The 12,192-nt window shown below is 37.2% G+C and overlaps 1 pseudogene; it reads right to left on the bottom strand.

The window, feature by feature from the left end:
- Positions 1-1,226: 1,226 nt before the first annotated feature.
- On the bottom strand, positions 1,227-2,072 carry LOC141568494 (CAP-Gly domain-containing linker protein 1-like; annotated as a pseudogene).
- Between the last annotated feature and the right edge of the window lie 10,120 nt (positions 2,073-12,192).

Raw genomic sequence — 12,192 nt, 5'->3', positions numbered from 1 at the left:
CTTATCTATCTAGGACTTTGAAAGGAACACAGGTATTTATCTACAAGAAACTTCAATAACAGAAATAAACTGTAACCTTTGAGAGAGGCCTCAGGAGACATGGGCATATAAGATGTCCCTTTTCATTATTGCTCAATAAATAAAAATGTGGTCTTTAAAAATTTCACTGAATCTATTATTGATATACAATAGTTTTCAAACTCTTCCAGAGCATCTCCAATGTACAAACAAAATTGCTGGAACAAAGGTATTATTTATATAAACATCGCCTACCCTAATAATAGAGGGTGCTTATAATTATATGTATAAAAATATATTGCATATAATTATATCTATCAACTTATCCATATGCTATGAATAGAGGTAAATAATTGTGACATTATTTAACTTACATTTTTATACCGTATAAGTTGGAATTAATTATTTAAAAATTAACTTTGAATTTTGATATCTGTGAACCATTAATATAAAGTTCTTTCATCAGTTTTTATAAAATTATGTTACACGATGGTGAAGATTAAATTTGATGCATATTCTTTTTTTAATAGAGTAGTAAGATTGTTTTATATTCTTTTACATCATTTCTACTTATTGTTTATAACTTAAGTGTGTTGCACACTTAAAATGGAACTTCATACATTATATTTATATTATAATCTATGTGAGATAACCTAGATTTTGAAATTAGAATTGCCACTGTTTTCATCCTTAAGCTTAAATATGATCTATGTTATCAAACTAGTAATGCACTTTAAAAATACAAATCTACCACTTATTGGTTAATGGTAATGTACAAGTATGTATGGCAAAATACATGCTAAATTTGTATCTTAATTCATGAATGATTGAATGTGGGTATACAAACCTTTATATTTATTATTTGATACATATACTTATAATTTTGCCTAAAATGCAATGCATTTTAAAAAGTACTCTGTTTACAAATTTTTTGTGTGGGATCCTTATGAAAAGTTCTAGTAGTGAAGAGCACTCAGTTAAAACCATATCCCAGAAACTAAACTATCTGGTATCTGTCAAAAAAGAGATGAATCCGTTAAAGAGGGGCTCTGCTTCTGGGTTCTGGGTTCAGCTGTTATTTTTTTATGTCTTCGTCTTTTTTTTTTTTTTTGATAGAGTTTAGTCATTACATACAATTTCTTCAGGATACAAATGTTGACTGCTTTGAAAGCCACATGCATGGACATATTAAAGTCAATGTCTCAAGGTCAGATTATGCAGTTAATATTAGAGTATATCAATAAGCATTTTAATCTGTAACCAATCTGTGTTAACAAGAGAAATATCTACATAGTTAATTGCCCTCTTACATTCCCAGGGTCTTTAGAAATCGGGCTGGCTCTTTTGCTCAAGATCTCCTTTAGTAATTGATTCTTCCTCAACCCGGAACGAAGGTCCTCCACTTACCTTTTCTCCTCTTCAAGTTGGCTGAGAAGCTCCACCTTCTCCCTATCAACAATTTCCACCATTGTTTGCAGATGGTCCATCTTGGCCTCCACTTCACGGAAATGCTGGTGATGTCTGTCCCAGGCCAGAGCTAGCTCCTGCTCTCTTTCCCCCACGTGGCTTGTGGCCTTAGCCACCTCCGCCCCCTCTAGTAGATCCCGTTTGCCAGCAGCTGCTCGCATGCTGCTCCCTCTCTCTCGGGGCTTCCTGGAGGACAGTGGCACCTGAGATCTTTCTGGCATCACAGGGGGAGGTTGCAGTCAATAATCCTGCCTATCTGGGCTTGCTGCTCACGTTGGAGACTAATGAGCTCATGGGGCTGAGAGAAGAGACAGATGGGCTGCGCTTCAGGCTGGTGGGTGTGGTCACCAGCCTCACAGCTGCGGAGGTGGCTTTGGCTGGCGTAGTGGAAGGAAAGATAATTTTAGTCCCTTTATGGATAGAAGAAAACAGGCCAGCTTTGGGTTGACACTGAAAATATCTTCTTCCAGCAACAGCCGCTTCATTCTTCTCAAGAAGCTCATCTAACTCCACACACACCATTCGCCCTTGGCAAAGTCTGTCTCGCCAAGAAACCAGACTTTATCTTCTGCCTGCACCTTCCTCATCCACTTTAAAGGTTGGATGAATATGTCCTTTAAAGGTTCCCATTGGATGGCATATTTTAAAGAAATAGACATATGAAAAAATGCTCAACATCATTAATCATCAGAGAAATGCAAATCAAAACCACAATGAGATATCACCTCACCCCAGTCAGAATGGCGATCATCAACAAGACAAATAGTAACAAATGTTGGAGAGGCTGTGGAGAAAAAGGAACCCTCATACACTGTTGGTGGGAATGCAGACTGGTGCAGCCGTTATGGAAGGCGGTGTGGAAGTTCCTCAAAAAATTACGAATAGAATTGCCATATGACCCAGCAATCCCTCTCCTGGGTATCTAACCAAAAAATCTGAAAACATTTAGAGATAAAGACACGTGTGCTCCAATGTTCATTGCAGCTTTGTTTACGGTGGCCAAGACATGGAAACAACCAAAATGTCCTTCGATAGATGAATGGATGAAGAACTTGTGGTATACATACACAATGGAATACTATTCGGCGGTAAGAAAAGATAATATAGGAACATTTGTGACAACATGGATGGATCTTGAGAGTGTAATGCTGAGCGAAATAAGTCAGACAGAAAAAGCAGAGAACCATGTGATTTCACTGATATGTGGTATATAAACCAAAAGCAACAAAAGAACAAGACAAACAAATGAGAAACAGAAACTCATAGACACAGACAGTGGTTTGGTGGTTGCCAGAGGGTAAGGGGGGTGGGGGGTGAGGGGTGGGAGATGAGGGTAAGGGGGATCGAATATATGGTGATGGAAGGAAAACTGACTCTGGGTGATGAACACACAATGGGATTTATAGATGATGTAATACAGAATTGTACACCTGAAATCTATGTAATTTTACTAACAATTGTCACCTCAATAAATTTAATAAAAAAAAAAAAAAAAAAAAAAAAGGTTCCCATTGGAGATACGGAACTCCTGCTATTGATCCATCATTCTTGTCTATGGGCTCATCGAAGTCAATCCCGGCCCACTGGCCTTGTGCAAACTGGGTTTCTCCAAGAAATCAGATAAATCCAGGCTTGTTTCCATGCACACAAATACGCTCCCCAACTCAAAAGTCATCCACACTCCTCTTATGTCTCAGATGATAGATTGCTTGTGTTGGGACAGAGCCCCAGAAAGCAGTTTCCTCTCGGCCTCACATAGACAGGTGCTGGATCAGGTAGTAAATGGCCATCAACTGTGATTGGATGGCCATCAGCTGTGGCTAGTTGGCTGTCAGCTATGACCAGTGAGCCATTGGTCACTAATATAACTGCTGTGACTACGCTAGCAGAAAAATGGGGGCTAGCAAGAAGATGGTGGCTGAGCTAGCAAGCGCGGATTGCAGTTAGCAGGGCGGATTGCAGCTAGCAAGTGAGGTTGGTTGACAGAGACAAGTGGATGGCGGGTTGCGGATTGTGTGGCTCCTGCTTCCTGTGTCTCCAACCCATCGGCCAGTGAGACTATAGTGGTTTGACTCCCCTACCTATGGCTCCATGGGTGTTCCTTTTTGGCCTCACCACGTCCTGCATTCTTATGTGGGGAGTGGGACCAGAGACCCTGCAAGTCGCCCCACACGAAACATGGTGTAGTTGGCAGGATCCCCTGCGTGACAAATGGCACAGCGAGCAGGGTACCCCGCACGACAGCTTGCTTGATGCTTTTAACGGAACAATGTCCCCCCCCAACCCCGCTGGAGCTGCAACAGCAGCAGGTGTCTTCAAGGTTGTGCTTCCAAGTTAAGGACCTTGAGGGGACCATCAGCCTGCTTGGTTTAGCGTACTCATTGTCCTTAGTATGCAGAGCGGCTTTTCCGTTTTCCAACCATTGACACACCTCTGGGTGTTTCTGTAGTGAAGTCCGTCACTGGGTGAAATTGAACTCTTACTGGCCAGGCACTGTCCTGGCCACTAGCTTCTGCTTGAGTCCCCCTGAGTCGCCGCCAGGGGTCCCATTGCAGCAGCAGCTTCAGCCCCCTGGCTCCTCTGCTCAGGCTCTGGCACGGAGAGCGTGACGTGCTGCCAACGTAGATAACGTCTTTGTCTTTCGATGTTGTTTAAATGTCTTTGTCTTCTGTTTCTCTGTCTAAACACTTGAGTGAAAGACTCATTCTTAGTGAAACAATTAATATATTTCATATGAAGAGGAACAACTACCAGCAGCTTGATTAATGGAGGTAGGCACTAGGGAATCACCAAGCGAAGATCGAACTGCAGTAGAAAGGGACGAACTGAGAAGAGGAAACAAACACACTAAAATAAAATAGTAAGTGTAGGCATGAATATCTTGAGGGCAAGAATACAAAACCAAAGACGGAAAAAAGAGCAGCACAAAGTGAATGAAAACACTTCATGAGATATATTGACAGAAATCTGGCTAAGACAGCCTTAACATTCCCCTCATCTTGACTAAGCTTTGGACAGGTTTATTCAGACACAGGCCCCTGACCTCTCTCTTCTAGGAGCATTTAAACTTGCAATTTTAAATTTTTTCTCTGCTCCTTGGAGACGTAAATCTTCTCCCAGCCTTTGCTAGTTTTACAACCTAACAATGTCTTTCTCAAAAATGTGGGAGCCAGGTCTTTGAAATCTAATCATGGAAAGATAGTGCCTCTATATCCCAGTCTCTGTGGGAGGGCAGAAATCTAATTTCTGCACGTGCCAATTAGCAAACATAGAATAGATATCCTATCACATTGACCAACCTCTCCCCAGTGCTTTTCCACTAGGTCTTCTCAGTGCTTCAAAGCTCCCACCTTTTGTTTTAATGGAGTTAAATTCAACCTCTCTCCCCTACTGCAATAGTCTTGACCTTATTGTTACATTCTTGAATAAGGTATTCCTTGCCTGTTTAACTTGTCAGGTGCAAATTGTCTTTGATAAATCTTACCAATATTATAAATAATAAACTCTGATTTTTAAAAATAAAGTACATAAGAAGCATTCTTTATTCTTCTTTTATGTTCTCCTTCCTCCTGCAAGTCCTCTCTCCCTGCCTCCCTTCTTTTCTTATTTAAACTTGATACATATATACTGAAAGTCCTATCTGGCTAAAATGATGATTGACCCAGTTATGCCAAACAACTCTGCTGGGAACCAGAGGTGGCCTTTCAGAATTCTCCTTTTGATATTAATATTTCAAGTTCTAGCACAGCTGACAAAGGCTTTTCTTGGTAAATATTCTATTCTAAGGTTATGGAAGTAACAGTAATATTGAATGAAGTCATTATAAATAATTACCTCTCTTTAGTCATGAAAAAAGTCAGAAAAATATGAGCATATTTATAATACTTTCTTTTTCTATTATTCGATACTATGAAGTAATTTTTTAAAAATTTACTCCATGCTAATTCTCCTTTCAAAATAACTTCACTGTGCCTTATTGCACTTTCTTCAGATTATCTTGAAGCAAACTGTTCTTCTAACACTTTGTTTATAGTTTTCTTTTCCTAATCCATCTCTTTCAATTCTCATTTTCTACATTTCTCCATGTTTCCTTGGAGTCAATGTTTTCTTAAGAAAGGCGCAGAATCCCTAGGAGAGCAGTACTTCCTGAGGTTTATTTTCATCCTGATTAGCTACACAGAGACTCAAACTGTGATCTTTGTTGAACAATGGGCCTACCCTAGTCCACCCTGGTGAGCTGAGCTCAGAAGCTATTTCTTAGCTTAGTTAAAATGCACTAATAGATTTGCTATGTAAAATTTCTGTTAAGTGATGCCTTGAAAAATAAGTATGCACAGTAAAATTAATTTGCATTAATATAGTCTAAATAATTACAACAGGCAGCTGTTTCCTTCCTTTAAGAGCTAATGAATGGTTCATATAAGTTTGACAAACTTTTCTGATTTCTTCAGATAAAAAACGCGTATTAAAAAATGAAAAATGTCAGTCATACCTTCCAAACATGAAGAAAAACATAAATAAAAACTGTGCAAACCTAGGTTAATTTTTAGTCCCTTCAGAGATCAGCAAATTAAAAATTAATGATTCCTTATTATGCCCAATTTATCTTTAAATGATATTACCTTTTATTATCAACTTCCACTGATAGCTCAATCAACTGCAAGATGAAATCTATTTTATTCACTCTGTTCTCTTCAGTTTGGACTTTATCTTAATGACTTTTATTTTCATTTTTGTAAATTTATTCAACTATGTCCTATGTCTTAAAGTTCCATCATATGCTATAGAAAAGACTTACCTTAGCACAAACTTTGTTGACCTTTCTCCACAGTTTGATTGGTCAATTTATTTTCAGGCACTTCTTTCATTGCTAGTAAATTTACATTTTATTACAGTAAAAAAAAAAAAAATTCCGCTGGATTTTATGGTTTTGCCATACAATGAAGTCAAATTAGTCACAAAGAATTTAAATTACTATTTTAAAAATGATTGTTGTTGATTTTATTATATACCAGCTCTACGGACAAAATATTATTTGTGAACTTGTACATTTTGTGAGCAATAGCTGTCAGAAAATACTCTTAACCTAAAAATTTATACTGTAAATAAAGATGTTTATGAAAAAATAGAGAAAACTTCAGTCTAGAAATTTTGTTGAGATATTTATACAAACTTGAAAAAGTCCCACACAAAGTTATAGGCTGGACAGTAGTTGTTTCTTTAAAAACAACATGACATAGTAATGTAACAGGAATATTAGCCAATAAGAACATTGTTTAAATATACATCCATTGCTTACTGAATTCATTCAATGGCTTATGCCAGTTTCCGAGATCTTGTACAATATCAATGTTTCACTGTTAAATAATAGTATTAGAAGTCTGTGGGTGTTGTGAATTTTAAATAAAATAATTTTATGTAAAATCACTACTATAAAGAAGATAACTTCATAAAAGTTTATCTTTCTTTTTCACTTCTTACCTGAAGTGTTAAAACTTTCTCATACCAGGTTTTGTGCTTCTTTCAGTACATTTCATGCCTTAGAAATTCCTTCTTTCCTCTTACTATTTGGGGTGGAATGCCATATATTTGAATTATTACAGATGGTGCTACAGAAGCCACTTATTTTTATGACCACAATTAATGTGAAATATATAGATGAACATGGGTGCTTAGGTGAGACGCCATGTAATATCTAGCTTGAGATGTGCAAAGATGACTAAACGAAGGAATTTATGCCATTACTGATGTAAAGGAAAGGTTGAAATAACTGCAGAAAGAAATTTGGGTTTCAGGAATACCTGGTAGCAGGGGCTGAAACGCTGTCACTAATCTCTTTCTTTCTAATACCATGACTATGTCTAGTTGTGTATAGTAAAGTATTTAACCTTGCCCAAAGAATGGTCTGGCTTTTGCCCTACTGTTCTGGTGAGTAATCTCTAAGCTTTTGGAATGCCATTCTTTTTCAGAGCAGTTTTGTTTGTCTGGGGCTTGAATGACCTGGGTCTTTTACCAATGTAATTTAGGATGAGACTGGTCGTAGCAGATAATCTAACAATATGATTTAGGGTGAGGGCTTTGGGTCAAATTGTCGCGTCCAGCGCAACACAGGCCATGAGCAAACGAGAAGGGGCGGCGAAGGGTTAAGACAGTAAGAAACAGAAATCAAGAAAGTTATGAAATAGGGGCCAAGGGTTTCACAGCCTCAAAGGAACAGAGAGCCCTGAATTGGGCCACCTTGTGGCTTTTATTGATGCACACACAAGAAAGCAACATTGTTTCCTCCAAGGTCTGTGAATTTCACACATTATACTAGGAAACTGATTGGAACTAATTACCCTTGCCTGCAAGCAGCTGAACCGGCAGTTTCAGGATGTACCTCCCCAAGAGACAAAACCTTTATGCTGAAACTTACTGAAATGGATAGATGGAGAACTGATGTTATTACACCATTGAATCTCTTCCCGAGCAGGTTGTGGGAAGGAATGCAGCCACAAAGGCAGAAGCTCTCCTTAACCGGGGAAAGGTGGGGGTCTATGCCCACCACTATCAACCCCTGTTGGTTCCCACTCGACTGTGCCTGGCTCGAGTTGTCCCCCCCCCCCCCGCCCCCGTAAGGAATCTTATTCGTCATTGGCTGACCAGCCGTCCCCTGGGGCCAAACAGGGAGACATAAGGTGTAAGCACAAAGGTGAAGCAAAGTACCTGAAAGGATTAGTCTCACAGACTCTCCTTTCTTTAAGGGTAGGTACAGGGGACAGATGGGTGGGCTGCTGGGTGACAACATCAAATGGTAGGAGCTTGACCTCCTGAGGGGACGGAGGTTGAAGTCAGTCACCTGGGGATCCTGCCTTATCTATGTGACGTAGTCCCAATAAAGACTGTGGCCTGCAAGCTCAGATGAGTTTCCCTGGTGGTCAATACTTTGTGTGTATTATCACACATTAGGGGCTGGAATACAATGTTGTCCATGACTCCTCAGGGAGAAAACAACTAGAAGATCCACTTTTGGAACTTTAGACTCTGCGATGTATGACTCTTCCTTTGGCTAACTTTTAGCTGTCATGAACCTTAACCATCAGTATAACAGCTTTCAGGGAGTTCTAGGGAATTATCAAACCTAAGAATAGTTTGGGGTACTCCCAAACTTGCAGTGACAGAGTGAGAGCAGTCTTTTGGACTGTTCCCTAACTTTAAATATGTCAATTTTATTTTTTTAATACCCTGTGGGAATCATATCCACCAAAAACATTCAAATGCTATAGGCTGTGATAGTGATGGGTTAGATATTCAGCAAACTCATTTCCTTTTCCTGTCTCACTGATAAACGCTTTTTTTGTCCCCCTTATATCTAGGTAAGGTCTTGTAACTAATTCTTACCACTGGGCAATAAGTACAAGTCTGACATAGCACAGAACTTTGACAGATAAATATGGGAGTATCTTTTTCAAAGTCTTTCTCACTTTACAACCAGTTGTCAGATAGATACCACCGATGCAGTTTAAAATATACATATGAAAGATTCTAGTAAGGAAGGAAGATTCTAGGAAGGTTAGGACGATTCTGTGTGCTACATGTGGCAGTATGAAAGTTGTCTGCTACCTGAGCTGCAAGCATTTAATGACAATGACTTTAATTTGAGTGAAAAAGATATCTTTATATTGTTAGTTAAGATTTTAGAATTTGTTTTTTAACCAGCATAATATAGCCTAACCTGACTAATTTATCAAACTCATAGAGAGAATGATCAAACTCTGTCTGCTTCTTAGTAAAAAGTTCAGGGAAAGGTACATTGTGGCTTAGTAGGAGTTCCTTCCCTCACCCCTACTCCCCACTCCCCCTGAAAGAGAATGCCACATCAACTTGTACTAACACAGAGGACTCCACAGGAAATGTGTATATACCAGGAAAAGAAGACCTTCTAAAAAACTGGGTGCTGAGCCACTAATCCTATTTGGGTCCATTACAGTAGAGTTGGAGATTTCAAGTTTGTTTCAAGATGATTTGCTGCTACTAAAATTTATGTCTGCTGTGAATGTTCCTTTTATTACTATATGAAATATGTAAGCTATAAATTCAAGCTGTAGGCTTCAGTTTGTTGTGAAGGTGGATAATATTGTATATAATATGTATAAGCATGAAACTTTGGTCACCTATGTGTTAATTGTTCCCTATTTCACCTGCATTGATTGTTTTCAATTGCATCTATGTAGAGAAGTTAAATTTAATCAAAAGTAAAAGCCATGATTGATCCAGTCAGCCTGCTGGACTGTATTGAGCACTCTACATCAAAGTGAGACTTAAATTTAATTACATCAAGAGGTCTTGTATACTCTAAGTTTAGTATTTACACAATGTCCTGCCTTTGGGCTTGATTTTTCTCTTCTCAATATTGATATTACTAGCTGTTTTTAGTTTGTTTAGATACAACATTTAATACTGGATAGGAGCCACTATTTGCTCATGAGGTAAAAAGCTTTATTAAGATAATTACAAATATAATAGGCTCTGCAAGTTCTGTTAAATGATCAACAATATGTTTCATATCTTCCCAGGAGCAGCCCACAAATGAAAATAAAACTGCTTCAAAAATGTTGATATATTTTAACTACATATAGAGCTCACAAAAAATTAATCACAGAGTTTTCGCTGAGTGTCAGGTATTAGTCTTATGTAAGTCTCACTCTACGCTGGTTGCTTTCATAAGTACTATCTTATCTTATTTTCTCAACTTTGTGAAGTAGGTATTATTAGCTTGATTTTACCAATGAGGAAACTGAAGCCCAGAGAGATTACATAATTTAGCTATATTTATACATTTAGTTATTGTGTTTAGATTCAAAATCTTATCATTTGAAATTAAACTAAGTGTTTTAGTATATCATCATTTTCAAATAAACTTAAATGAACCTATCTGTTAGATTCATGAGGATTAAATATGAGAGATATGTTAAATCATTGATTTCTCAAAAAGCACCTTTGTATTTAACATATGATGTATCTCACATTTAATAATCTCATATTTTAAATTAGCTTTGTAAGAATGTCAGAACTTTTCAAGGATATTTTGTGGTTAGGTTACTTTTTATAAGTTAAATAGAAGTGATGTTTCTGTAGTGTACTAACCGCCTTTTAATAATTTCACTTGATAAAAGTACTTAATAGCATAAGCTGTATATTCTATTATTACTAGATATAGCAACTTTAGGATACTATATTTCATTAGTTGTGTTGTCTGGGAAGAAATATTACAGTATGCTAAAATGTTATAAAAACTATGTTGGGTTTAAATCTATGTGTGATCTTATAGCTCCTTTTCTTCACCTGGAAATGGGGATAATAAATTTAAGATCATATGGTTTTCTGAGGCTTGAAAGAAAACACACACACACACACACAGCATAGAGTATGCCAAAGAGCTGACAGGGAGACTGAAGTTACAATTAAGCAAATAGGTAAATTCGATAATCTCAGACTATTCATTTCCAGTGTAAAGTGTAAATTAATTGAGTCTAACTGGGTAACAAGTGGTGGTGAGGATCCTATTTTAATTCTTTAATTTTTGTTAGAAAGACTCTTAACAAAGGTGAGATTTTTGCTGAGGATTAAGAGGATATGGAGAGTTAATAGATACTTGAGAAGAGAGAAATATACTTTTGGTGAGTGGAAGAGCCAATGCATAAAGTATAACAGGATTCCAAGTAAATTTTATGTTTATTGTAGAAGTTGTGTTCATAGCATTGAAGTACATCCAATCATCAAAAGTATAAGTTTTTTTCCATGTAAATTCAGCCCCATGGATGTAGGTATGTAGAGAAGTGGATAATTCGGTTTAACCACATTTGCTGTGGCTGCTTCTACCTTAGGCCGATATGAAAAAGAAAGAAGAAAAAAAGACCATTTAATAGTTTTTGTGAAAGGATAATAATTCATGCATGAAAGAAATGAGTGATTCTGAAGAAGGGTTAGAAGTCATATGATGATAGTCTTCTTGAAGTTAAAGAGTTGTTTTGCAAAGGGCATTCGAATAAGTGAATCTATATTCTAAAGAAATGTGTCCATCAAGTTCAAGTTCTATTTTGGTAATTTGAATTACAAAACTTGTCTATATATAAAACAAAAGTAATAAATACCCTGTCAGTAATATAGAGCTTACCATATTCTTAGAATAAAAGATATATATCTATATCTACTATATATATATATATATATATATATATATATATATATATATATATTCAGATTGATAATCAGTTGCCAAATAACATTTGCCAAGTTAAAAGGATGCACACTGGGCTTGAATAAGGCAGCAATGCAAGGATGCTTTGGAAAAGGAGAAGATACAGTGTTTGCCTCCCTGGTTTTACATCCTTCATAACTTCACCGCTGAATTCAACCACTTCCTGTTCAACAGTTTGCTTCTCCTCTCTGCACAGGGTGCACATATGTTCTGCTTCTGGTACTTCTGAGTGTATTCAAAAGATGGGAGACAAAAATAACAATATAGAAATTTTTGGAAATGAATATGATAAAATCTGGGTAAAATTGAAAGAGGGAAAAGGAAATTGACAGAAATGAAGAAAGGGATAAGAATACAATATGGTGAGGGCATGAGTAGAGCAGAGAAATTTGTAAAATCTGAGAGAAGAAGAGTGAAAGAAAACCTAATATGGGCTAGATAAATACAAAAGAGAACAAACGGGTCTG

Source organism: Rhinolophus sinicus, linkage group LG14, assembly GCF_036562045.2.
Source record: "Rhinolophus sinicus isolate RSC01 linkage group LG14, ASM3656204v1, whole genome shotgun sequence".
NCBI lineage: Eukaryota > Metazoa > Chordata > Mammalia > Chiroptera > Rhinolophidae > Rhinolophus > Rhinolophus sinicus.
This window is presented reverse-complemented; position numbering and strand designations above follow the sequence as displayed.